This window comes from Schistocerca gregaria, chromosome X, assembly GCF_023897955.1.
Source record: "Schistocerca gregaria isolate iqSchGreg1 chromosome X, iqSchGreg1.2, whole genome shotgun sequence".
NCBI lineage: Eukaryota > Metazoa > Arthropoda > Insecta > Orthoptera > Acrididae > Schistocerca > Schistocerca gregaria.
This window is the reverse complement of record NC_064931.1, coordinates 193,438,894-193,462,004: the sequence shown is the minus strand read 5'-3', so window position 1 is coordinate 193,462,004 and position 23,111 is coordinate 193,438,894. Positions and strand designations below refer to the sequence as shown.

Here is a 23,111-nt window from a genome sequence, read left to right as displayed (position 1 = left end):
TTTGCAGGCACAGAACTCGACATGTTTACGGGTTTGAAACAGATACCAATGTATGGAACTTAGGTTACTGTGTGTTGACATTCGTCGTCAGCGGTTACAGGAAGAAGATGCTGCAGACACTGACGGCTTGCACCATCTACTGGGAGATTCCGCTTTCATACTTCTGCACCTGGTACACGAGCCGGTCGCGACATACTAATTAGGGTATTTCAGTTTCTGAAATGTATTCTCATTAGTGAATTCGAATAACCGTCAGCTGTATAAGGGAATGGTGATAATGAATAATTGTACCGGACCGCGACTCGAACCCAAATTTCCGGCTTTACTCGAGCGGTCGCCTTAAATGCTTTGGCTAACCGTTCAGCATTCACAGCCAGACTGGAACTACTATATGTCGTCCTTCCTGCGTCACAACCTGTACTCTTACACAGATTATGTTATTCCCGCACAGAGGAGGACATTTTAATTAATAGTTGTTGCATGAAATTGGCCGATAAATACAATATTGTAGTGCCTGTGTTATTAAGAAGGACGATGCATCGTTCTTCTTAACGACACACGCACAGCTACACCGTATTTGAACATCTGCTGTTGCTCTCCACATTTAACTCTATCACCGCGCGGTCTCAGGCATCTTGTCACGTTCCGCGCGTTCGAGTTCTCTCTCGCGCATGAGGGTGTGTGTGTGTGTGTGTTAACCATAGTGTATGTTAGTTTCAGTTAGATTAAGTAGTGTAGAAGCTTAGGGACCGGTGACCTAAGCAATTTTGGTCCCATTAGATATTTAAAAAAATTAACTCTATCTTCATGCTAATATAGGCCTTGAGTGCACCAACTGCAACGTGCTTTCGTCGTTATGATTTTTGCAATTTGTACAAACAATAGCAATACTCCCATAAACGAAAGTTCATAAAAATGAATTTTAGAGGAGCTTAATATACTTTATCACAGAAATCTTATACATGGCATTGGAATTCAAATAGTCACCTTTTTCCTTCTCATTGTCGAAGAAGACGAAGCGAATGTCAAGATGATTCTTCTCCTACCTTGTCCCACGTGAGCTCGTGCTCCCACGCTGATGACGATGACATCGACGGGACATCCTCCTCTCATTACAACAACGAAAGGAGCTCTGCTATTAAAATTGATATATAATATCTTACTACTATCCTAATATACCATATGCAGACAATATAAGTGTATTTAGTGTAAACTGTGCAAGTACCTGTGACAAATATCCGATGGGAGACTTTAGTACAGCTAGCGGAGCTTGCAAGTCTACACGTTTATTATGATGCGAACTGGCTGGTCCTGAGGGGACCTTTAGTCTGAACGGTGACGTCAGTTGACAAGTTCAAAAAAGCGGACAATGATTACTGTTTATTGTGATTGTTAACGGACCTTTCTCACAATAGAAGAGCAGATTTAATTCTACCTCATCACCTTACTACGTCCTCGTGAAACCTTGCCTTCATGTGGGTGACGCATTTCATTAACAGTTTATATGAGCACGGAATGTTAAATTTGAATATCAATCTCAGATAGTATGCCTGATGTGTATTTGCAGCTTCTAGATTATGTCGTAATCGATGTTTCCTACCTGGGCCACCATGTGTTTCAGAGTCATTGGGAAAAAAATAAAACGTGCAGCAATATCCTCTAATTCTTAATATCATTCCTAGTTTTCTGTTTCTAGATTGCTTGCCATGCAGTCCTATTAAATGTGTTTGGAATCACACCTGCAGTTGGACGTGGGTTCTTTCTTGCCTTTAGCACAATGTGGCGGTCATCTGCTGCTGTGGTTAACCGCAGTCGACCACAGCAGTTCAGAAAGCTCCCCATGCACGCGAAACAATGCTGTGAGCAGTACCGAACTCCTGCGTTACACTAGTCACACTTCGTCGTTCTTTCAGTTTGTCGATGATTCTAGCTTGCGTAGGAGTTAATGTGTACAACTGGGGGACCTCTGGCAACTTGTTCTCGCACTTTCATTCATTACACCTAGTGGTTCATATGAATGTTACTTTATCTACTTCGTCCTTAAGTTCTGCAGTGCAGTGTACTATAATACAGTGTCTAGGATATATCAAAGTTTGACGTTGTCTCTCATATGTCATTCCTCAACAGAGGCTTGCCGATTTTGTCAAGCAGATCTGGTGGTAATCTGAGGACTGACTGTGGAGCAAGTGCCGTCACTGACTTTTGTAAACTGAACAGAACATTGCTGTAGGATAATTCTGTAAATGTCATGGCTGATTAGTACATATTCGTTTAAACCAGTTTCCTTCCAGGAGAAGTTGTTATAATATAAACGGTTAACACAAATGAAAGAGAAACCTGTTTACATTCTGAATTGAGACTCAGTTGACTTTTGTAGGACTATTATCAACAGAGCTACCTCGTTAATGGCATTTCCTTTTCGTAAGAGGGTAGAGCAACCAGAAACTTTCCCGGCCTGTCAGTGAAAGACTTTCTGGGTAAAAACGCAGTTATTTTTAAATGTACTTCCTTCAGTGGTGAGCATCTTGAAGCACATTCTATTAAATTTTTTCATTCGTTGTTGGAGTTTATTTGAAGCAGAGGCAAACAATAAATTTTGTCAGCAAAAAATGAACGTGGTTTAGAAGTGAGAATGGAATATATTTGAATTACCTTCTTTTGTTAATGGCGTTGTCTCTCGTGGAGATAAAGTTTAAAAACAATTAGGAAACCATAATACAGAAAGTCTGAAGTTTAGTTTAAAAAATGGCTCTGAGCATATGGGACTTAACTCCTGAGGTCATCAGTCCCCTAGAACTTAAAACTACTTAAACCAAACTAACCTAAGGACATCAAACACATCCATGCCCGAGGCAGGATTCGAACCTGCGACCGTAGCGGTCGCTCGGTTCCAAACTGATGCGCCTAGAACCGCTAGGCCACTCGGGCCGGTTGAAGTTTGGTCTAAAAATAAATTGCAGAGAGTCTTAAATAATATAAAATGAAAGCATCCGAAAGAACATAACGAAAGTTAACACGGAAGTCACAAACAACACGATGAATTTTCATATTTAGAACAGCTGAAGACCACGCCTGGTAGCACGGCAAATAAAATAAACTGATGAATAAAAGCAGCATGTAGTGGTTTTGAATGCTACATAGAGTTTTCCAAATGAAGCGTCCCACGTATCTGAAATGGAAAGTTGAGAATAATTAGTGTGTATTACCAGATTCAGTTTTTGGCAGTGAGGCACACACTTTCAATGCAGAAATTAACTCAAACATGAACGTTGTTCAGTAATCAGTAAATAGATACAAGTTGGAAGTTGTAGCAAGAGACGGTAAATCTAGCAAACGGATCAGAAAATAGAACTAAGAGATAATTACGAATGACGAAGATGGAATAGAGTTAGGCATGGACATAGAAACAGTCAAAAATATGGTGAATGGACCAATGACATTCTATGGTAGATTCAAAGAGATCAGAAAAAGTAGAGACGACGGCGTAATTGTCGATTAGTAGGTGTCTCTAGAATCCAATCTAGAACGACATGGGTGCGTATAGCTGACAACCATAATGTGTGTCTATGAGAGGTGCGTGTCCAGCAGCAGATGTCACATAGCTGCAGCTGTTTATGATGATGATGATGATGATGATGATGATGATGACGGTGATATTCCCATCCATGAAGTCTGAGTTAGGAATGTATTCAAAATACCCATCTATTGCCATAACCTTTCCGTTAGACTCGAAATGTTTTCTTACCACAAATTTCTTTACATGTGAAAACATGTAAAAGTCAAGAGAGTAGTCCATCCAGTGATAGCGTACTTGTTCCAACAATTTATCCTTCAGATTACCAAGTTATCACATTACAAAACACTTTTGTCCTGCTGAAGTATAGCTTCTTTGCATCTCTGGCCCAACTTTGGCACTGAACAAAAGACTTTCATTTGTCTACCATGCGCGTATCGTTCATTTTATTTATTTAGCATCATGAGTGACCTGAAATATATATACTTTCGTTAATGTACAGCGTGTTCCTCCGAAGAGTCGACAGGCGTATTTTCTCTGCTGTTTCAGCAAATATTTGTAATTTCGTTCTAGCAGGGTGTAGCTAGACTCAGCCCAAATAAACACTACTAATCACGTCTTTCATGCGGCTCCCAGTGTCTCTCTCCGTCGGTTTGTTTCTCGTTACAAACAAACTGATTTTTTAAGCCGAATTTTACGTACCAATTCAATAGAGACAGCTAAAATTAGTGTAGTGCAATATTAGTATTTGTAACGAGAAATAAAGCGACGTTTTCTATTGACAATGAGCATCGCATAAAAGACTTGATGACCATTATTTGTTTGTGCTGACTTAAATAGCCATCTGTAACGTACTTTTTGAAGTCAATCTCCTACTACAAGCTTAGAAAGAGGAATAAATCTACTCAAGTTTCTCATTTTTTTAAAGGAATCTGTCATTCTACTTAGAACTACATTTGTTGGAACCGTATTTTTGTTGCCCGACGTGGTCGAGTAGTCCTATGTTCCACCCTCGAGATCTTTGTGTGGCCCGCATCTCGTGGTCGTGCGGTAGCGTTCTCGCTTCCCGCGCCTGGGTTCCCGGGTTCGATTCCCAGCGGGATTAGGGATTTTCTCTGCCTCGTGATGGCTGGGTGTTGTGTGTTGTCCTAAGGTTAGTTAGGTTTAAGTAGTTCTAAGTTCTAGGAGACTGATGACCATAGATGTTAAGTCCCATAGTGCTCAGAGCCATTGGAACCATTTGAACCATCTTTGTGTCTAAAGAGAAATCTTAGAAATATATTTTAAGAAATTATAAATATAATTATTTCGGTGGGGACAGGCATATGATAAACAGCGGTTTATTAACATGAACTCTATTTCTGTGCAAGGTGGACGAATGCTTTCCCTATTCTGACATTTTGAACAGTGACCCCGAGAAGATAGACGTGATTAGTAGTAATAAGGGAGTAGTCAGACCTGCCATTCGAAACCAACCGTTAAATTTTTGCATCACATAGTGAACCTTCGTTAAAATCCCCATGCTACATTTCAGCTGCTGTTATTTTCTACTGTTCAAAAGAAATTTCGCTTTAGCCATCCTGAAAGTGAATGGCATGGCTGAAAAACACGGCGCTTAGAAACAGCGTTAGAGTTGATCGGATGTAATGGTAGAATTAAGCGGGCATCTTTTCGAATATATTTTCCAAAGTCAGACAAAACTGATTTAGTTCCAGCAATACCATCTTGGGCAAGAAGGCTCTGAATGTTGCTAGCGACATATGCAAATTCTCATAGTTCGATAAGAAGCTTAAAAAATAGCATAACATTGCGACAAGAACACCGACAAAATTTTATCGAAAAATAGATCGGGAAATTTAATGATTGAAACTGAAGTAATCGATGATTTTGTTACAAATGCACATTGATTAAGTCGCTGGTTTTAGTGACTCTTGTGCGTAGAATACAGATCAGTCCAATTTTGAAAAAGAAAGGCGAACTAATACGATGGTTTCATTCAAATGGGAAAAATACACAGTCGACTGCGCAGCCCACGACTACACTCACATATTTATACACAATAAGGCCCGCAATCAGTCTGGATGGTTCATTGTTTTCTGTAGAATATGTTTGCCATCGTGAAGCAACCGGATGTTTTGGACCACGTGTGGAATGATCAAGATTCTACACAGATAATCTCGTGGTAAATTCATCTAAATCTGGAAAAGTGGAAGACGAAAACGTTTTCGTGCATCACGCTTGTCTTCCATTTTCTCCTTTAGAGTTTACCCGAACAAAGAAGGACGAATGACCTTACCATGAGACAGAATTTTTTTCGTCAATGGAAGGAGTTTTAAGAAACATTAACAGAGAAAATTAGAATGGACAGATAACTGCTTTTTCGGTCTACCACCTAGAAAATTTTGTTTGATAAAATATCGATAACACACATAAAAACCTACTGATATTAGCCCGGATTCGTTCCTGCTTCAGACACAGTTTTTACCTAAAAACTACTACGTCTGTTTGCGACTCACAGGGTATCCAATTTCGTACTTAATTCTACAACCATATTGCACATACAATATAAATTTAGAACACTGCATCAATATTTCATATTTTTCCAACATAGATAAGGAATAAGATTAATGTTAATGTAGATGATGATGATGATGATGTTTGGTTTGTGGGGCGCTCAAGTGCGCGGTTATCAGCGCCCGGACAATTTCCCAACCTTAGCTCAGTTTAGTCTGGCCACTTTCATGAACGATGGTGAAATGATGAGGACAGCACGAACACGCAGTCATCTCGAGGCAGGTGAAAATCCCTGACCCCGCCGGGAATCGAATCCGGGACCCCGTGCTCCGGAAGAGAAAACACGACGTTAATGTAGTTGAATCCTTGTATACTGCACACCAGTTTGCAAGGAGCAATTTGGATGAAACATGATTTGTTATTCGCTACGAATATTTAATTACATCGCGACTGCTTTCAGTAGGTTATTGAGCGCTGCCTGCAAGCCAACAGCATTAATGAAAACAGAACATATCGCTGCAAAGCGACAAAATTCAGGGCTGTACACAATAAGGTTTCAAGTGCGAAACTATGCGAATATTGTCACAGTTGGTAATTGTTTTTGAATAGCTTATACAGCTGAAATTTGGAATTTAGATTTTAAATGACGAGTAGCAAAAAAATGAAGATTCACTTTCAAGGTTCTAGATCTATTGCTACAATAAACGATTAGATATGGAATGTGTTTAATATTAATTGTGAGGTATTGTGACTGACTTCGGAGGAACTTGAATTGTCGAAAACACGCTCTGATTTATATTTTGTATTCGTTTTAAGGACCATTCGAGCTGCAATTTATTTATCATTACCACGTAGTACAGATCGTTAAGAACTAAAACAATGACGTTATTATGTATGTTAACAAGCTGCTCCATTGGAGCTACAAGAGGCGCTCACCATGTCAGCACACATACAGCCTAGCGCCTCTGCTACCTGGGGCATTTGTCGGTCCTTCACTTTGACGTCAGAGCCTGACCTTATGCTAATGCTAGAGCCAATGTATTGCGTACCCTGTGACAGTCCTCCGATGTTCAAATGCGTAGCGCTAGTGAATGTATAACTGTTTGTATGATAGAAGATCGGTCCAAAAACGTGGAATGATTCTGCAGCAACTAGGAATATTTATGTCGAGACACTGTTAATCCATCTTTCAGCATCTGTTTCACTGTTCTACAAATTTAATAGTATTGTGTCCGGCGGAAGTTCTTTCTTTATTAAATTTTGCATATCAAAAATTCTTTATAAAATAATAATGGAAGCGAGCGGGAATACGAAGAAGAGAGAATGCAGGAGGGAAACAATGACGACGAATGCGATTATGAAGATGATGATAATGCTGATGATGATATGGTACGATGTTTTGGAGTCTCGGAAAATTACACTTCTGAACTGCAGAAAACAGGAAACATAAATAGACATTATCGAAAGATGGTATTTAACAATCCCTGTGTCCTTCAGTAGAATTTATATTCATCGCTTCGGTGTTTATTGCCAACTACACAGGATCTAGCGTAGAAAATATTCAGAATTTATTGCATTTCATTTATCGGTTTTAATTTCAAAACTTGCTTAATGCGTTATGTTTTCCATTGCTGTGTATCGGGCCATTTTCGGTTTTCAATGGACGGTGCATATTCGTAACAGCGACTCCAGACAGAAAAACGGCATTCGCATCTAGTTATTTATGACAAGGCGAGGGAACAATGTAGATCAGACTTTCATGCTTGACGATTTTTTTTTTAATCATGGTTGAGTCACTCCGATAACTTCAAGGGTGCTATCAAGCACGGGGTCCCACAGGGTTCGGTCTTAGGTCCTCTACTGTTCTTGATATACATTAATGACTTACCATTCCACATTGATGAAGATGCAAAGTTAGTTCTTTTTGCTGATGATACAAGTATAGTAATAACATCCAAAAACCAAGAACTAAGTGATGTAATTGTAAATGATGTTTTTCACAAAATTATTAAGTGGTTCTCAGCAAACGGACTCTCTTTAAATTTTGATAAAACACAGTATATACAGTTCCGTACAGTAAATGGCACAACTCCAGTAATAAATATAGAATTTGAACAGAAGTCTGTAGCTAAGGTAGAATTTTCAAAATTTTTAGGTGTGTCCATTGATGAGAGGTTAAACTGGAAGCAACACATTGATGGTCTGCTGAAACGTCTGAGTTCAGCTACGTATGCTACTAGGGTTATTGCAAATTTTGGTGATAAGAATCTCAGTAAATTAGCTTACTATGCCTACTTTCATTCACTGCTTTCGTATGGCATCATATTCTGGGGTAATTCATCGTTGAGTAGAAAAGTATTCATTGCACAAAAACGTGTAATCAGAATAATTGCTGGAGCCCACCCACGGTCATCCTGCAGACATCTATTTAAGGATCTAGGGATCCTCACAGTAACCTCACAGTATATATATTCCCTTATGAAATTTGTTAATAATCCAACCCAATTCAAAAGTAATAGCAGTGTGCATACCTATATCACCAGGAGAAAGGATGATCTTCACTATGCAGGGTTAAATCTGACTTTGGCACAGAAAGGGGTAAATTATGCTGCCACAAAAGTCTTTGGGCACCTACCAAACAGCATCAAAAGCCTGACAGATAGCCAACTAACATTTAAAAATAAATTAAAAGAATTTCTAGATGACAACTCCTTCTACTCATTGGCTGAATTTTTAGATATAAACTAAGTTAAAAAAAACCTTAATCATTAGTGTCATGCAATATTTTGTGTAATGTAATTTCTTGTACAGACATCTTTTATTAACCTGACACGTTCCACATCATTACGAAGTGTCGTATTCATGATCTATGGAACAAGTATTAATCTAATCTAATCTAATCAAGAGCTGTTTTACAAGCGACCTCATCAGTGATCGTCGGTCCCTGTTCGTCGTTTCGTGAGGTCTGTCTGATGTTGGTTTAGTTGGTTCGCGTATCCCCTTCACAGTCAGATCACGAACAGTCGACCTGAGCGGTTTTGGAAGGGTTGAAATATCGGTGATAGATTTGTTACTCAGGTGACATCTAATGACTAGTCCGCCTTCGAAGTCACTGAACTCGCCTGACGGACCCATTCTGTTGTTACTGCTGCTCTACTGACAGCACGATACTCCCCTCCCCCCGCTCTTCCCCATAGTCTTACTCACCCGTACATGGTGGGGAACGCATAAGAGTATTCTACACACCGTGTACCCAAGGATTATTCGATCTAGACTGGATTATGGGTGCTTGCTGTAACACAATGCGCCTGCGGTTTATCTAACCAAATTAGATACTGTTCAATGCAAGGACAGTCGTACCTGTCTTGGAAGTCATACGTTCGTCGCCAATAAATGCACTTTTCGTGGAGGCTGGGGAGATGTCCTTGATCATTAGACGTAAAATGTGTTCAGACATAGTTAACACTCAAGGTACGGCTTTCATGGATAGTTCTGTCTATAAGAGTAGAGATTGCACTTACTGATTGTGGATTGCTTCCTACAGAAGAGATAAAATTCTGGGTGTCTGTGCAAGCTTTGACACTCTCTTATGATACAATGTGCACGACGTTATTTTTATTTGACTTCATTTGAATATGGTCTTGACACACTGAGCAGGCAGATTCCAGTGTATTATTTTAACACAGCCAACTTGGAAAATGTTGATGTAAACTGCAGCGTTAATTGTCTCGTTGCATCACAGTGGGCTGCTTATATCTGTATTTATACCAATAGATCTAAAATTCCGTAAGAGGAGTACACTGAGAAAGTCCTATGTCCTCAGACACCAGTAAACAAAAGTCACCAAACTGACTGAAAGAGCTTCTATTTTTACGGAGAAGAAAGGAGAACTTTTGGAAGAGGTCAAGTCTTCAATTCTCTTCTTAAAGATAAAATGCTGCGACCAACAAGATCCCATTTGAGAGTGTTGCTGTTGCGTATACGCAACCCAGCGCAACTCCGATGCGGGGTGTACAGGGTGGTCCATTGATAGTGACCGGGCCAAATATCTCATGAAATAAGCGTCAAACGAAAAAACTACAGAGAACGAAACTCGTCTAGCTTGAAGGGGATAACCAGATGGCGCTACGGTTGGCCCGTTACATGGCGCTGTCATAGGTCAAACGGATATCAGCTGCAGTTTAAAATAGGAACCCCCATTTTTATTACATATTCGTGTAGTACGTAAAGAAATATGAATGTTTTAGTTGGACCATTTTCTCGCTTTGTGATAGATGGCGCTGTAGTAGTCACAAACGTACAAGTACGTGGTATCACGTAACATTCCGCCAGTGCAGACGGTATTTGCTTTGTGATACATTACCCGTGTTAAAATGGACCGCTTACCAATTGCGGAAAACGTCGATGCCGTGTTGATGTATGGCCATTGTGATCAAATTGCCCAACGGACGTGTGCTATGTATGCTGCTCGGTATCCTGGACGACATCATCCAAGTGTGCGGACCGTTCTCCGGATAGTTACTTTATTTAAGGAAAAAGGACGTGTTCAGTCACATGTGAAACGTCAACCACGAACTGCAACAAATGATGATGCCCAAGTAGGTGTTTAGCTGCTGTCGCGGATAATCCACACATCAGTAGCAGACAAACTGCGTGAGAATCGGGAATCTCAAAAACGTCGGTGTTGAGAATGCTACATCAACATCGATTGCACCCGCTCCATATTTCTATGCACCAGGAATTAAATGGTGACGACTTTGAACGTCGTCTATAGTTCTGTCACTGGGCACAAGAGAAATTACGGGACGATTACAGATTTTTTGCACGCGTTCTATTTAGTAACGAAGCGTCATTCACCAACAGCGCTAACGTAAACCGGCATAATATGCACTATTTGGCTACGGAAAATCCACGATGGCTGCGACAAGTGGAACATCAGCGACCTTGTCGGCTTAATGTATGGTGCGGCATTATGTGAGGAAGGATAATTGGCCCCCATTTTATCGATGGCAATCTATATGGTGCAATGCATGCTGATTTCCTACGGAATGTTCTACCGATGTTACTACAAGATGTTTCACTGCATGACAGAATGGCGATGTACTTCCAACATGATGGATGTCCGGCACATAGCTCGCGTGCGGTTGAAGCGGTATTGAATATAATATTTCATGAGAGGTGGATTGGTCGTCGAAGCACCATACAATGGTCCGCAAGTTCACTGGATCTGACGCCCCCGGATTTCTTTCTGTGGGAAAAGTTGAAGGATATTTCATAGCCGGCCAGTGTGGCCGAGCGGTTCTATGCGCTACAGTCTGGAGCCGCGCGACCGCTACGGTCGCAGGTTCGGATCCTGCCTCGGGCATGTATGTGTGTGATGTCCTTAGGTTAGTTAGGTTTAAGTAGTTCTAAGTTTTAGGGGATTGATGACCTCATATGTTAAGTCCCATAGTGCTCAGAGCCATTTGAACCATTTGATATTTTCTATCGTGATCCACCGACAGCGTCTGACAACATGCGTCAGCGCATTGTCAATGCATGTGCGAACATTACGGAAGGCGAACTACTCGCTATTGAGAGGAATGTCTTTACAAGTATTGCCAAATGCATTGAGGTTGACGGACATCATTTTGAGCATTTATTGTATTAATATGGTATTAACAAAAAATGGTTCAAATGGCTCTGGGCATTATGGGACTTAACTTCTGAGGTCATTACTCCCCTAGAACTTAGAACTACTTAAACCTAACTAACCTTAGAACATCACACACATCCATGACCGAGGCAGGATTCGAACCTGCGACCGTAGCGGTCGCGCGGTTCCAGATTGTAGCGCATAGAACCGCTTGGCCACTCCGGCCGGCACAAACATAGTCATTTCGGAAACGCTAACGCCCTTGGCCCGAAAGTCAACAATCATGCCCTACTACACTTCACATGAACCGCTGTGTTATCGCTTTACAACAACGACTGCACTGTTTTCCGCGTCTCCCGATACGTTTTATGTACCCTCCACCTGTCATCTGTAAGTGGTTAATGCACGTTGACGTCGAACATAGGCGATGATGAGATTAATGTACCTCAACCGTGTGTTCGTTGACCATTTTTAGTGGACAAAATTCTGACAGCTTGAGCTCATATATCTGTAATAAGGCTTATATAGGAGTATGTGCTCTTCATACAACTAGTATACATTTTACCGTGCTTTTTAGGTGGCTAAATAGAGTACACAGTCTGAAGGCCAAATGAAAATAAAATTTTAAAGTAAAGTTCCCAGACGACTTTACTTTTGCGGGTCGGCCTCTGGTGTCAATTCCGCATTACATAACTGTGTCGGGACACTTGTGATCGTATAATGTATTATGGCGATAGACACGTAGCTGGTGGGTAAAATATCTCGCCCTATCATATAACAAGGGAGGAAGTGTCGAAAACAGCTTAGTGCTAACTGTGTATATTTTCGCTCATTTTTGCAATCGAAGGCCACGATTGTTTTAGTCTTGTCTTAGGTTTGACTTATTTCCAACTGCAATTGCTTAACAGATCCGCAGTTCTCTGATTATTGAAAGACAGCCTTTCCTTTGAACTTTCGTGTTGTAATTCATCTTTAAATATTTTGTGAGCTAAGTTTTTGAGTGGACAGTGATGACGAAACGAGTTATTTGTTGCAAGAAATCACGCTATACCCCGTGGCAATCCGATATCCGATGTAAGTGTTTAGGTTTGACAAATGCATGGAGAACGTTACCTGCCATCTTATATAGTTCCAAAGGTGACACAAGGAGGAAGTGGTGTTAGGGGATGCTTTTCGTGGTGAGGGTGCGATTCCCCATTACGCTTAAGAAAACGGTAAATGGAGAAGGAAATCAACACATTTTACGTCACTGTGTGTTGTTACAGTAGAGGGACAGCTCGGAGACGATGAGGCAATAGTTTGTGGATAACAGCATTCCTGAAATGCTCTAACCTGGCCACTCTTTAGACCTGAACTCACTGGAACACTTTTGGGATGACTCAGAACAACAAGTTCGCTCCACAATCCAGCGTCTAACATTACTACCTACCCTGGTTTCGGCTGATAAGGAAGTATGGGCTGCCATTCCTTCGTAGACATACAAGCATCTCACTGAAAGGGAACCTAACGGAGATTAAGCTGTCATAAGGGGAAGGGTGGACAGGCCCCAAATTAATGTCCACTAACAGGTGTTCGGATACTTTTGATCAGATAGTGTACACCCCTCATTCCTGTCAGAATTCAGTACATCGCCGATGACGGCTGGGGAAAGGAAGTGAAGTGTGCTACTGATATTTCTTTACTTGGCCGCTTTACCCATTTTCCTAGAGAGATTGAGAGATATTGCTGGAATCACTAATGAAACTGATATTTGAGTCCAGGTGTTGATTATTTTCGAGTCAAGTCTTGTATAGCTGCAGTATGTTGGCAGCACCGTGTCCAAAATTTCGTCAATACAAAGTTAAAGTCGCAGGATCTGAAAGAGTACGATATGTAATGAGAACTCTACAGTGACTTACAGAACGTGACAATGAGCTCAAAAAAATCGCCTACAAATTGGGTCGTCTGCGGCAGCAATGTGAGAAGATCTAGGCATGGTACTGGTGTCAATTTTTTCCTTGTTGTAAGTTAAGCGAAACATAAATTGAACTTCCACTAGAACTATGGAATAGTACATTCTATAGGTCGTAACAGAAAATTGCGTGTTTAGGACAGTTTACTTACAGCCAATGAAATTCATCCAGGTATGGTGACTGCCTATTCAATAAAGAAGAAACAAGAGTCTCTGTTCCAGAACAGAATACTTTTTTTATCAAAATTCTAAACAAACATTTAATAGGGGAAAATGTAACGGCGATTAAAGGACACCAACGAAATATTTGGAGAACGAATTTAAGTTTACGAAGAAAAAATTAAATCTCCGAGGTTAGCCGAAGACACTGTAATTGTGTCAGAGGTAGCAAAGGACACGGAAGAGCAGCTGAAGGGCATGGACATTCACTTGGAAAGAGGATATAACATGAACTTCAACAAAAGCACAACAAAGATAATGGTATGTAGTCGAATTATATCAGGTTATGATTAGGGAATTAGCTTAGAAAATGAGACACTAGTAGTAGATGAGTTTTATTACTTCGACGGTAAGACAACCGATGATGGGTGTAGCAGAGAGGATGGCATTGGCAAGAGAACCGTTTTTGAAGAAAAGAAACTTGTTAATATTGATTAAAGATTTAAGTGCTGTGAAATCTTTTCTGAAGGTATTTGTTTAGAGTGTAGCCTTGTATGGAACTGAGATGTGGGCCACATACAGTTTACACAAAAAGGGAACAGAATTTTATGAAATCTGGTGCTTCAGAAGAATGATGAAGACTAGAAGGGAATATCACGTAATTAACGACGAGGTATTGAATAGAACTGAGGATAACAGAAATCATCGGCACAGTTTGACTAAAAGAAGGGATAGGTTGACAGGACACATTATGAGACATCACGGGAAGTGTGGGGAGTAAAATTTGTAGAGGGAGACCAAGAGATGTGTGCAAATGGATGATTTTTCGTTATCGGAGATGAAGGGACAGATTAGCACGGACAGCTGCATCAAACCAGTCTTCGGAATGATGACTACAACAACACATAATAGCTTATTCTGCAGAATCTAACAAGAATATTGAACGACCAGTTTTACATGAGGCATTAACTATGAGAAAACATTGAATAAGGTGGGTACAGAAGTCAAAAACGACTTTAAAACTACATTATTTCACTTCCAGGTCGAGAACCTTCCAGCTTGACCTATAATTTTATTAGAGACGTCATAATCCGTTTTGAATATGTGGATGCGCTACACTCACAGGCTGTTGTTAGTATTAAGTTACGTCTGGTGACAGTGAGGAATTTCTCTACTTGCTTTTCTGTTAGCTTCTTAGATTCTTCTTATCTGGCCAAAAACGTGCACTCCACAACTCTTGGTAGAGAAAGAGGGACAAAATTGTCATCTGTATAAAGCTGTTCTTGGTATTTTAATACCGTTTTTCTTATTACATTGCATTTTCTCTGGTATTTCTGTAGATGTTTACAGTTGTGTTCTTGCAAAATGAAAATAGTAATAGTGCTCATCAAGTGTTTCATAGGACTCCCAGCGTCGATGAAAGGCTTCGTTCTTTTCACAAGCTGCGATATGGTCGTAAATATAAGACTGATCCAGAAATTGTAGAACAGATTTATTTACGTCTGTTATTAACAATCTTAAATTCAAATGAATATTCATTAGTGAAATATACTGTGCTGTAATGGGTTTTTAATGGAGTCTGAGAAAATTAAATACGAAATGATCCAAATTTTAGAGCCTCTAGTAGTTAGTGAAGATCAAACAGAAGGTGCTATTTCATCTGAGGTGTGGTGCGAAAACGTGTTGCAGCGACCAGTTCTGTAGACGTTAAGAGTTTCTTTTATTTTGCGCTCTAGTAACCTTTGCGACCTTTCATGCGATGTAGACGACCAGCGTGGACCACGAAAACGGGATGTTCCTGGCGTGCTACACGCGAACACAGACAGCATGGCCGGGGGTTCTGGCTCACTTAATGGCCATGAAGAAAGAACGAATTTCAGCTGATTGTGTTTCCAGTTACTAACCCTAATATTAGTAATCGCTATCCCTCATTATCAAACTTTCTAGTTGTTTTACGAAAATATCAGATTTCTACCATATAGAGAAAAGCTTAAATTTGAATTGAAATTCTCTCCTCTTGCTTTTATGTTCCATAAATGTATGCAGTACGTACTATTGCGAAGTATACGACAGAGAGCGCATCTTACAACATGAATACAGGCAACGGATTATGAGGTATTTTAACGGCATAGTAGCGCACTGCACATTTTTCTCTTTAATAGAGGCATTTGTACCTTATTAAACACTGACTGTTGAGTTTGTGCCTCTCAACACGATAAGTTAATATTTTTTTTCGTGCCGTTACAATAAAATTTTCTCTCTAAGGAAGATGTATGGTTTTTTTTATCCCTGTAAGGTAACTGTTAAGAAGAATCCCTTTTCCACAACAGAAAAAAATGTGTGTATCCTATACGCAGATGAAAAACACTTCATCTTGATTGGGTGAAGTTAACTAGGTTCCTTCCCGGCGGGGTCAGGGATTTTCTCTGCCTCGTGATGACTGGGTGTTGGGTGATGTCCTTAGGTTAGTTAGGTTTAAGTAGTTCTAAGTTCTAGGGGACTGATGACCATAGATGTTAAGTCCCATAGTGCCCAGAGCCATTTGAACCATTTTTTTAACTAGATTCTAACTATTGTGTTAATTTCTTTTGTTTTTCTTTTTGTGGTGGAACCATGTCTCATCCAAAGTAGAAAATCGACAGACGAAATCAAAAGGTTTCTTTCCAAGATGTTTCAGAATTGCTCAAAATACTTAAAAACGGCATCTGGTCAGAATTCAACAAACGAGGCACCCATCGTCAGCAAAACTTTGTTACTGTTAATGACAGGATTAAATTTACCCGAGCTCATTCTTCTGATATAGCTATGGTGCCTGCTAATGTATATATTTTTGTCCTTCTCCGGTGTTTCAAAATGCGGATACAATTTCAGTACGTTCTTCACGAACGGGCGGTCCCATTTGAATTCGATTACCAATTTGTTAATAGTTTAAATAAAGGATATGTATTTTTACACTCCTTCGACCACGATGGATGAGTTCTCGTTAGCAATAAAAGGAGAAAAAAAACTAAATAATTTTATTACCGGACGTTATTCAAGTTCTCCCGTTTACCGCCACTCACAGAGGACACGAGTAAATGAAAACGTACCAAAAATCCTGTGGACCTTGACAAACATCAATGTGCAATACGTGCAAACATAAGAAAAAGAGTATTTCACAGCAATCAGCGTCAAGTCTGTGGCATTCAAAGAGACAAATTCGTCACCGTAATATCTCTAACGGAACCACGGAGATTATGATTTCCCTTGATAATGAACATATTAAGAACTAACCAGTCATAGGAAGGTATTTTCAACTGATTCCATAAATACATGAGCCAGACCTTCGATAAATAGCTTGGTGGAAAACTGAGACCAGGGAAGCAATACGTCAAGGAGACGGATACTAATTGCTAGTCGGATATCGCATATGTTACTGTACAGAGTCAGCTGAATTTCAGATGGGTGTGTGTGGGATATTCGTTTCCAGAAACAGCTCCGGACACCGCGAGTAGAGCGACACGACCCTGTAACGGCGCCAGCCGTGCAGAAGGCCGCCAATGACGCCATAGAGACGTCGTACATGTCAGCAACTCAAGTCAGGTTTACTTTATTCCAGCACCGGTATCCAATGCTAAGTTACATAATTTAAATTGCGGGTTCTTCAATTTGATACTACATTTACACATTTTAATCTGCGAAAATAATGAAATAGTTGAAATTTAAAATAATTTATGCGTGTCTGAAAATGGACCTATCGAGATTTGAACTCAAAGCATTCGTTTAATAATTTAGAATAGTTCGTATTACTGAATCTCGGTGGTATCAGTCGATACTCAATTCTGTCGAAGTTTTGTTCCAACCGCGGGGTTACTGCTTCACTGACTGTGGAGGCGCAGTCGTTAAGACACTGGACTCGCTTTCTCGAGGAACGGCCTTCAAATCAACGTGAACCCATCAAGATTAAGTTTATCCGACATTTCCCTAAATTGGTTCATAGGAATTCGAAAACTGTTCTATTGAATAGGGCAAGGCCAAATTCCCTCCACATCCATGTTCAAACTTAGATTCTGCTCTGCTTGTAATGACTTTTTATGTAACTACTCTGCAGCACACATACAGAGAACATACTTCATTCTTTGTTTGCGAGTAACATTTATTTATTTTGGAAAATTATGTGATCTATGCCTGTAAACTTTTTTGTGTGCTAATGGTCGTATTGTTTATACAATTATAATAAATGAAGTAGTTCATGAAGATAGAATACATATGAAAAGCTATTCCAAACTATCTGCTTTCACACCGAGTAGGCTATTATTTTGTACTTATCTGAATTTAGTCTTGCAACATAAATTTGGGGAACCTCTGTTATGAAGGAGCGCTGCCTCGCACGAGTCGAAAGAACAGTCTGAAACAGGCAGTGCTCAACGCCAGACAACAACGGTCAGCTTTTGAGTCCGCGTTCGAACGACAAAGAGGCAGTATTTGAGCAGTAACAGTTTTACGTAATTTTGCTCAAATCAACTTTCTGTGGTCTCGGATGGACGCACTATGACGAGAACAACATGTTAGAAGACTTGCCCCATGCACTGTGTCCTGAAAGTAAGAAGAAAGTGTGATCGAGGTCTCTACTTTTCACTGTTGAGCCATACGTTGGCCTGTGACGAAGGTAAATTGTATGTCACTTCTAAGTGAACATTAGGGCAAGAAAATTTTATTTATGTAATTAAACATTACAACAGAGTGATGGGCATTCCAAATTTGTGAACAGAAACTTCAAATATAACGTTCAAATCGTGAAGTACGCATAATTGTGTTAAGGACAGTTGTAAATCCAGTTTAACGTTGTTTCACATGACGTATTTTTAATCTCAGTGAGACAAATTATTTATATGTCAGGAATGCCAATGTAAAAGGAAATAAATGGTGCTTCACAGCATTAAAGTTTTGGTAGGCTATAAGCTGTATTGTTCAATAGTAATAGAATCAACAACAAAGAATTCTAAGGCTTGCTGCCACGCTTTATACTTTTATATGACTGGGAATATTATTTCGAGAGTAACTATGTTACAGCCTGTGTAATAAAAGTTTTCAATCAGTTTTGATTACATCTGTGATGTTTTTGCTTGATCAGTCCAACATTATCGTAATAGATGTTTCAGATAAGAATCAGTATTTCTGTTGTACTACACTATACTTTTTAAATTGCACATTTTTTTGTCTGTATTTTGAAATGGTAAGGTTTAAAGTGGAATATTTAACAGTAAGTGGGCTGGCTTCTGTCCCATAGTTTGTGTGTTGCATTGCACGTAATCTGCTTACGCTTCTGAATGAACCAGTTTGTAGGTATAAGTGTCTACAACAGTGAACTGCTTCCACTTTATTTCAGTGCTCTCAGATCATCGCAGTATGCTTCCCTTGATTGTGAAACTGTCGTCATAAACCACGGTTAGTTCACACTGAAATTTTGTGATTCGAAGTACGGCGTGTGTAGTTAATGTATTAATTGAATCAGTTGTTAATCAGTTATGAGAATATTAATTTTTTCAGCAACGAACAGAAACTGAGTAACCTATTAACGCCTTGTTTGCTGGAACAACATATAAAGTTCAGTATTCATACGTTTCTGCACTAGATTCACTTAATGAACACCAACAACTTTTATGTATATTTAATTGTACCAGGTTTGAACTTCCACCAGTTGTAATAATACAAGACAAATAATTCATAAAAAACGAGTTAACTCTGGTATATTTGGGACAACAGAAATAAAGTAAAAACAGGTTAGCGCTATGCAGTTGGGAAGTTTAATTCAGTTCAATATGACAAAAGTAAAACTCATATAAAACACACATCAGAGGGCCCTTCCTACCACACCATCTGCGGGACCTTATATTCTAATATTTCTTTCTTAGCTCTTCACACACGGAGATCAATAACTACAACGAGTCTCGAGCATTAAGAAATACCATTTGATCATGCAACCCTTTCCAAAAGGATGCACCTCTAGTAGCGAGACGGTAAATAGATTTGTTCGGCCTGTTTCTCAGATGGAGAAGGTGGAAACATGGGAGAAAGGGGAGGGGGGACGAGTTCTGTGACTATTGCGATTCCAGTCAAGTCATGAAAGTGTCTAGAAGACGGTCAATTTAAATATTCTGACTTACTATAATCTAAAGTGACAACAGACTGACGGTAAAGACTAATCTATATTAAAATAAAGTTTCTCGGCTTCATCGTGTGGTTTTGGCGAAAATAGGCTATTTAGTAACAGTCAGCGACGATATCATTGTTGTAACACTTTTTAGGCGGGCGGTGCGATTGCTGCTCCTACGCTCCAATGCGTTTGTTAATATGGGTGTAACCCCCCCCCCCCTCCCGCGACCATCCCTGATAAGCCCGACTGCCCTACGTAATTATTTGGTGGCACTTGAAGATGAAACTTTAGGCTTCGAAACCAGTAATGTAATATATAAGAATAAGAAATTACTGGCAACTTAAGAGGACTTTTTATTTAAGATCCTTAAGGTGTACATTTTCGAGTCAACGGCCTTGTCACGTTGGTAACACCGGTTCCCATCCCATCACCGAAGTTAAAGTTGGGTGACCGTCCAGGAAAAACCACGTGCCGTTGGTTGACGGATACGCACATAGCGGAAACGGCATCCAGTTTAAAGACTTGCACCAGGCCGATGTGCCAAATGACATTATTATTATTATTATTATTATTATTATTATTATTATACATTTTAGTGCCCATATTCCTAGAAAAGCAACGACCTTGCCCCAGTGGATACACCGGTTCCCGTGAGATCACCGAAGTTAAGCGCTGTCGGGCGTGGTCGATACTTGGATGGGCGACCATCCAGGCCGTCATGCGCTGTTGCCATTTTTCTGGGTGCACTCAACCTCTTGATGCCAATTGAGGAGCTACTCGACCGAATAGTAGCAGCTTCGGTCAAGAATACCATCATAACGACCGGGAGAGCGGTGTGCTGACCCCACGCCCCTCCTATCTGCATCCTCCACTGAGGATGACACGGCGGTCGGATGGTCCCGGTAGGCCACTCGTGGCCTGAAGACGGAGTGCTTTATACTACTAGAAAAATTTTGTCTTGTTTTGATCCATACTACGTTCCTCAAAAAATATGTAAACAAAGAACTTGTGGTAGAATAGATTTGTTTCGCAATATCGAAGGAGATGCGCTCCTAACTCCTAACGTAAGCATTTTAGAGCCAATGTTTACCAAACGGTTTTACTGTGAACAATCGTTCCTATCATATCGCTGAATATCGACCATTTTTTCTACGACACTTTGTACACAGGGTGAGGCGGATAAGAAAGACCACCCAAAATAAACCCAGAATGAATAAATATATCGAGATGTGGTTTTGGCCGTGTTATAGCGGACAATATAGCGAATATCCTGATGCACGAAATTAATAATTAACCTTTGTAGGCGCCTATTACGACACCGAATTTGTTTTTTCACCATAATGGAACAGTATACCTTTTTCTGTTGCATGTACTTCGAGATTTTGCAGAAATACCATAAGCAGAAATCCTGAGGCCGGATTTCTCTAAAGAGGGAGGCATTTTGCGCAGCACATAATTGATCTGGAGCAGCTGTTAAAACGAGGACACCTGCAAAGACTAATGCAAAAGGACGCATAAGCCGGTCGTGAGATTGGAGGCTCCCTGCTGATACAAAAGGAACTGCCGTTACAACGGTGGGCATCCGGGCGCAGCCGAAGGACAAGACATGATACATCACCAACGCAGTCAGAAGGCAGAGCCATTGTAGAGTTGGTGGCGCGGTTACTTTACATGCGAGCCACGGACTTGTTGTGGTTACACAATCGAAACCGATACTGAAGAAAACGCAGACAGGCCAAGACCATATGAATACTCGTCATTTTGAGTCAAAGATATAACAAGCTGCTAGCCCATAGCCACGAGAGGGACCTTTGTCAGTACACGAGTGTACAAGTCTATGTGTCTACATGAATCAACCAGTCACACTATCGGCAGTCTCCCGCTGTTAGCTGCGGCTCTAGCTGGTGTCATTGCCGCCGCTGTGGGCTTAAGGCCCTCAAACCGGCGAGCCTCCTGGAGCGTCCTTCGGCTTCCTAACGTGCACAACTACAGCTAGAGGTCAGAACCACGCAGCTGTATAATTGCCATTGCCTGTGCAGGAAAACTCATTGCACATGCCTCTGCACTAGGGCAGCCACAGCTAGTCAGCAATCGCTGGGAGTCATCTCATCTTCCATGGGGCTACGACGTTATCCTGCGTGCCTCTTCTAAGCAGTCTCCAGTCCACTTTACGAGCCCCGGCGTCCTGCTGCTGTCGGGATCCTTGCAGAATCGCTGCCATCGTCACCGGCGGCTGCCCGACACGGAAAGCAGTTAGTTAGCCCACATCAAGCCACGCCTCCTCGCAGGCTGTCCACAACTTAAGTTCTAAGGGTGTTGATTTCTGCGAGTATCGTCACAATTGTGTAGTTGAAGAGCAATGAATGAATGTTTTAGATGACTACCAGGCATTCACTGTTCCACCGTTATCCTACACAGGATGGTGGGATATCGGTACTGATCTCCAACAATTCCGCTCGACCACCCAACATGAGGCCTATATTACAACCACGCAGCTATTGTGTGTTACTATGAAATATAAAATTTGGTGACCTTTTTTCTCAGTATTATCCAAGACTCGAACGTGATATTGATGTAACCATCCCAACACTGTTGGTTGATACTGAATTTGTTATATAAGTAGGAACATGTATTACGTTGAGCTTAGCTGTTTAATGTATTTCATTATGACCTAAGCCTCGTCAGCCTATGCGGTCAAGGTTGGACAACACACAATCACGTTTGAACAGAAAACTCTCACTTGCCAAAAGCGAAAATAATACTGCCATTTTCTTTCATACCGATAAGTAACATCATACTGGTGCGAGAAACTAGAACGTGAACTGTTTCAAGTCTATAATTCATAAAAAAAAACTAAACTCTACAATCAGTCCCTGAAGACCACGCGATGTCGACCGGCCACCGTATCATCTTCTGGCATCTTGTGTCATGCGGATGTGAGACATGGGGTCAAGCGCGCCGCTTCTCCCTGCCGTAGCTGGCTTTTCAGACCTAGGAGCCGCTACTTGTCGTTCAAGTAGCTCCTCAGTTGGTATCACGAGGCTGAGTGCACTCCGTTGCAGTCGTCTCACCAAGCAAAAAGTTCCCTGGCAGTCCCGGGAACTGACCCACGTCCTTCACAAGAGCGTCAGACGCGCTGACCACTCGGCGACGGAGGCAAACTAAATCTGTAATTAGTATACGTAAAATCAAAAGTGTTTCA

The 23,111-nt window shown here is 40.7% G+C and overlaps 1 non-coding gene across 1 annotated transcript; it reads right to left on the bottom strand.

Annotated features, from left to right (window-relative positions):
* Positions 1 to 2,844: 2,844 nt before the first annotated feature.
* On the bottom strand, positions 2,845 to 2,928 carry Trnap-ugg (transfer RNA proline (anticodon UGG)). The gene has a single exon. It is a non-coding gene; the product is annotated as a tRNA-Pro (tRNA).
* Positions 2,929 to 23,111: the final 20,183 nt, after the last annotated feature.